Raw genomic sequence first — 6307 nt, forward strand, 5'->3', positions numbered from 1 at the left:
ATGACATTCAGGTTTCAATAAATTAGTCAACTCTGTCAGATACTGATTTGTTGTTTCATTTTGAAAATGCTCCCCTTCTGATACCCTGTGAAACTGATTTAAAACAGACAAAAGTGAGTGACAGAGAACCCACAAAAACACAAAGACAGGTTGTGAAACTGAGCTGAATAAATCTGGTAATTTGTGAGGCCGGCACTAGGAATAAGTGACCGTGAAAACTGCCGGATTGTCCTAAAAACCCAACTGGTTCACTAATGTCCTTCAGGGAAGGGAACCTGCCTCCTAGTCTGGGCCTACACAAGACTCTGGCCTCTATATGCAGAGACAGAGAGAGAGATACAAAAAGATAAAAACCCTCAACCTCCACCATCTAGAAGGACCAGGGTAGCAGGTGTGTGTGAACACCATCACCTCTGAATTGCCCTGCAACTCACAGACCATCCTAATTGTCTGAAAACCGTGCTGGATGAGGAGAAATTTCCTTTAATTAAATATTGGGAATTTAAAAGCCATAGTCTTCAGTCTCCACAACAAATTTCACATCCTAGCCACCGACTCCATCTGTCTCCCTGGCAACTGTCTGGGGTTGAACCAGAGTATTCACAACCTCAGTAACATGCTTCATCCCAAACTGAGCATCCGACCACATATCCACATCATCACCAAGACCGTCCATTTCCACCTCAGTAATATCGCCCCACTGCACCCGAGTCTCAGCTCATCTGCTTCTGAAACTCTTGTCCATTCCTTTCTTACCTCTAGACTTAACTATCCTAACACACTCCTGACCAACCTCCGACATACAAGCTCTCTGTAATCTTGAGGTCATCCAAAACTCTGCTACCCGTGTGCTTGCCCACACCAAGTCTTGTTCACCCATCGCCCCTGTGCTCGCTGACCTAAGAGGTTCCAATTTAAGAAGCACCAAAATTTAAAAATTCTCCTCCTCGTTTTCAAATCCCTCCATGCCTCTTCTCTTCCCTATCCCTGTAATCTCCTCCAGCTACAACCCTCTGAGATCTTCGCGCTCATCTAATTCCTGCCTCTTGAACATTCCTGATTTTAACTGCTCTGCCATTGGTGGCCGTTCTTTCAGTTGCCTAAACTCCAGGCTCTGGAATTTCCTCCTTAAACCTCTCCATCTCTCTACCTCACTTTCCTCCTTCATGATACACCTTAAAACCCAGCTCTTTGGCCAAGCTTTTGGTCTCTCTCTCTCTCTTCTGGTTTTGCCCCTGCCCTAATATCTCCTCATGTGGCTCAGTGTCAAATGTTGCTTTGTAATATTTCTGTGAAATGCCTTAGAACATTTTATTGATTTGGACATATATCACTGTTCCTTCATCATCGCTGGGTGAATAACCTGTAACTCCTTATCTAACATCATTGTGGGAGCACCTTCACCACACGGACTGCAGCGGTTCAAGAAGGTCAAACATCATCTTCTCCACAGGTAACTGGGGATGGGTGATATCTGCTGCTGGTCTTGTTAGTGACCCCCAAATCCCAAGGATATTGTAAAAATATGTATAAGTAAAATAGATAAAAAACATCTGCAAGAACACCTAATCCTTAAACGATCCCTTTTTACATTGTACAGACAGTGTCCGTTTAACAACCTGATCTCCCCTAGAATCTGCCTTCCCTGACATTGGAAATTGCCAAGCCTGACTGGGTTCCACCATCTCGGGGTTAAACCCAGCAGCTTCTCCTCCATCTCCCCTCCAGCTCAAACTGATGCAACAAAGGCCTTCAAAAGAAATTGGACAAAGACCCTGGAGAGATAAAAAAAATCCTGCTGGGCTATGAGGAAAGGGCAGGGGAGTGGGACTCGCTGATTTTCTCTTGCAGAGAGCCAGCATGGGCAGGATGGGCTAAGTGGCCTCCGACTGTATTGTAATCATTCTATGACTGCATGGAAACGGTGCTACACAGGAGGACAGGGATCAACCTCTGCAACCATCCGACATAAACCAACTCTCAATTGGTTCATCTCTGTTTCTAGACTCAATTCTGTGAGAAACGCCTGCAATAAAACAAAAGCAAAATACTGCAGCTGCTGGAAATCTGAAATAAAAAGAGAAAATGCTGGAAATACTCAGCATGTCAGGCAGTAACTGCAAAAAGAGAAAGAGAGTTGACGTTTCAGGATGTGCAGGATGAACTACGAAGAGTAAAAATGGTGCAATAAAAACGGTCGATATAAGCACAGAAGCAGAAGAGAAATGGACTATAGTGCAGGAAAATCAATTCCTGACTATGGAAGATAAAGCTGGTAAATCAGCAGTGAGTAGGCCACGGGATGGACAGCAGTGGAAACCTCATTTAGACGGTTTGTGGAAATAACAGTAAAATACCAAACATGGTTAAATACACCTATGATTAGAGGCAGAGGAAGTTAAACAATGGCAGAGAGGTGATCAGGGAGGGCAGAGATGAAACAGAACAATGGATGGACATGAATTCAGATCCACAGTAATGGATCCACACCAGCCCCAGAGCCATAGAACCAGAGCACAGCATGAAGAGCTCTAAATTGTAGATGGATGCTCAATAACACTCACCCCTGAAATAATTTCACTGTTTTTAAATTTAAAATCTCCTGCTGGAGTCTGCAACTGTAAAGTTACCAGAAGTGCTGGAGTCAGAGAAAGGTCTCACAGTCTTCATATCTTCTAACTCCCTGTAAAAGGAGATTACAAAAGTCATAAGTGCCAGTTGAGGTTAGAAATTCAGAAGAGACAAACATTTCTCTTGATTTGAGTTTGCTGTGTGTAAATCCTCCACTTCTAACCACCTGTAAAAGGAGTTTCCAAAACCCAGTATAGAATTCACAACATTCTCTCCCCCTGCCTGCTGATCCAAGATAACTTGAGCAGGGACATAGTTGCATTGAAGCAGTTCAGAGAAGGTTCACTGAGCTGATTCTTGGAGTGAGGATGTTTGTATCATGAGGAAAGGTTGAGCAGATTGGGCCCATACACATTGGAGTTCAAAAGAATGAGAGGTGATCTTATTGAAACATGTAAGATTCTGAAAATGCAGGAAAAACTCAGCTCTGAAGTAGGGTCAGACAGACTCGAAACGTTAACTCTGTTTCTCTCTCCATAGATGCTGTCAGACCTGCTGAGATTTTCCAGCATTTTCTGTCTTTATTTCAGATTTCCAACATCAGCAGTATTTTGCTTTTAATTATGTAAGATTCTGAGGTAGCTTAACAGGGTAGATGCCGAGAGGATGGTTCCCCTCATAGAGGAATCTAGAACTAGGAGGCTCAGATAAAAAATAAAGTGACTCTCATTTGGCTCTGAGAGAAAGAGAAATTTCTTCTCTCTGAGGGTCATTAGTCTTTGGAATTCCCTTTTCCAGTGAGCAGTGGAGGCTGAGACATTGAATAAATTCAAGGCTGAGTTCAACAGATTTTTGATCCATAGGGGAGTCAAAGGTTTGGGAGGGGTTGGTTGCAGGAAAGTGAAGGCCACAATCAGATCAGGCATGATCCATTAAGTGGGGAACCAAAATTGATGGGCCAAATGGCCTGCTCCTAATTCTGATGTTCTTGTTTTTATGTTCTCCAGAAGGTCACACATGCGCCCTACAGCACATTGTCCATCTGTTAACCTGGACCTGTCTCCAGCTCCTGTGTGTGGAGTGGAAGTAAAACCAATGAGTCACCGATTTTCTCTCCCGGTCACTGGAACCCTGAAGTCACGCCCACTCCGTTACATCACCAAGATGGTCACACAAAAGAATTCTGAGGGACAGAATATATTTGCACTTGGAGAGACATGGATTAATCAGGGATAGTCAGCATAGATTTATTAAAAAAAGGTCGTGTTTGACAAATTTGATCAAATTTTTTGAGGAGGTAACCAGGAATGTTGATGAGGGTAATGCATTTTATGTGGTCTGCAAGGGCTTTAGCAAAGCTATTGATAAGGTCCCTCATGGCAGACTGGTAAAGAAAGTAAGAGCCCATGGGATCCAAGGCAATGTGGCATGTTGGATCCAAAATTGGCTGAGAGGCAGGAAGCAGAGGGTGATAGTAGAGGGATGTTTCTGTGTCTGTTTCCAGTGGGGTTCCGCAGGGCTTGGTGTTAGGGCTCTTGCTGTTTATTGTGTTCATAAATGATTTGGACTTAAATGTAAGGGATCAAGAAATTCGCGGATGACACGAAAATTGGTAGGGTGGAAAATAGTGAGGAGGATAGCTGTAAACTGCAGGAGGATATCAATGGACTGCTTAGGTGGGCGGAGCGGTGGCAAATGGAATTCAGCCCGGAAAAGTGTGAGGTAAGGCACTTGGGGAGGGCTAACAAGGCAAGGGATTATACTATGAATGGTATGACATAGAAAGTACGGAAGATCTTAGGGACCTTGGTGTGCATATCCATAGATCCCTGAAGGTATCAGGATAAGTAGGTAAGGTGGCAAGAATGCATATGGGATACTTGCCTTTACTAGCCAAGGAATAGAATACAAGAGCAGGGAGGTTACGCTGGAACTGGTTAGGATACAACTGGAGTACTGTGGACAGTTCTGGTCACCACATTATAGGAAGGATGTGATTGCACTGGAGTGGGTGGAGAGATTTACCAGGATGCTGCCTGGGCTGAAGGGTCTGAGTTATGAGGAAAGATTGGATAGGCTGGGGTTGTTTTCCTTGGAGCAGCAAAAGTTGAGAGGGGACCTGAAAGAGGTGTATAAGATTATGAGGGGCATAGATAAAGTGGTTAGGAAGGCACTTTTTTCATTAGTAGAGGAGTCAATAACCAGGGGGGCATAGATTTAAGGTAAGAGATAGAAGGCTAAGAGGGGAGTTGAGGAGAAATGTTTTTACCCAGAGGATGGTGGGAATCTTGAACTTAGTGCCTGAAAGGATGATTGAGTTAGAAACTCTCGTAACATTTAAGTATTTAGATATTCACTTGCGTCGCCATAGCCTCCAGAGCTGGAAAATTGGATGAATGACGTCAGATCCTTGTTGACCATCACAGACGCGATGGGCCGAATGTATTGTAAACGTCGATGAGTCTGAAGTCGCGCATGCGCATTGCTGCCTCTGAAACAAGATGGCAGCCGCTAACCTGGGCCTGTTGCCCGGAAACAAAGCCTCCGAGCTGTAAACGCGGGACCTACAATGTCTTATTCGGGGCTTGAGGCCTCCACTGGGTTTTTATGAAGCTTCCCCTCCCTACCCACTCTCACCTTTGGGCTCCATTCCTCCCTCCGCCCCGCCCGCTCTCACCCATTTCCAAAACCCCCGCACTCGCACGGCCGCTCCGAAACAGGTGGCACTGCGCATGCTCATGGTAGTTCAGCACCACCGCGCCTGCGCACTAAGTTCCTGTAGTGTTAATTGAGCACATTCACAGCCGCAGGGAATGTTGGGTATCAGCAGCGCCATTGAAATATCCAATACTCGAAAATAATTTTGTTCCGCAATTAAGATTTCTAAAAGTGATTTAAACTGCTGCTCTCTGGTGGGAGCTTTTAAAACTTTTCCCACTGGTTTCCCTCCCTCTCCTCCCCTGAAGGTGCTGACTCTAGCTGGGTTCAATGCCACAGTCACTGGTTTCTCGCTCTTCCTCTCTTTATCCTGACACTGAATGTTCGCTGTTTTGCAGATGACACAGCACAGATGGCTTTTTGGAATATCTATCCAATTAATTCCATATCCCTGCTGACACTGTCAGAACATTGTCTGTCTGCTGTAGAAATGGAAGAGGTGAATAGAAAAGGTTTTCTGGCTGGGTAACTCTCAGACTCGCTGACCCCTGTGGAAAGATCAATTGACCAGTGTACTGAGCAGATATTAAGGGTTCACTGAAATAAAAACGAAAGTGTGGAAAAACTCAACAGGTCTGGCAACACCATTGGAGGGAGTAACAGAGTTAATGTTTCAAGTCCAATATGACTCTTCTTCAGAACAGAACTGGACAATCTTTTGTTCTTTATTCTGATTTTAAAACTGACTGTGCTTTGTTTATTATAACCATTACCATTCTCTTTGCCTTTCGTTCAATCACACCATTGTTATTTAATTTCTCCCAACTTCCTCGTCCTCTCTTTTGTTCTACTTGACCCTCCCCACACACTTTCAATGCCAAAAAACCCATCCTATTTCTCCCTCTCTTCAGTTCTGAAGAAAATAATTTTGCACTCGAAACATTAGCTCCGTTTCTTTTTCCACAATAATACCTTTATTTCAGATCTCCAGCATCCGCAGCATATTGCTTTTATTTAAGGGTTCAGTGGTTAGTTAAGCATAGAGTACCTGGTAGAGTTTAATTCAATAATTCTACGT

The 6307-nt window shown here is 44.1% G+C and overlaps 1 protein-coding gene across 1 annotated transcript in view; it reads left to right on the top strand.

Annotated features, from left to right (window-relative positions):
* LOC144698213 (uncharacterized) overlaps positions 1–6307 on the top strand; it is a 352133-nt gene that overhangs the window by 306021 nt on the left and 39805 nt on the right. The gene's annotated exons all lie outside the window — the stretch shown is intronic.

Source organism: Cetorhinus maximus, chromosome 23, assembly GCF_964194155.1.
Source record: "Cetorhinus maximus chromosome 23, sCetMax3.hap1.1, whole genome shotgun sequence".
Taxonomy (NCBI): domain Eukaryota; kingdom Metazoa; phylum Chordata; class Chondrichthyes; order Lamniformes; family Cetorhinidae; genus Cetorhinus; species Cetorhinus maximus.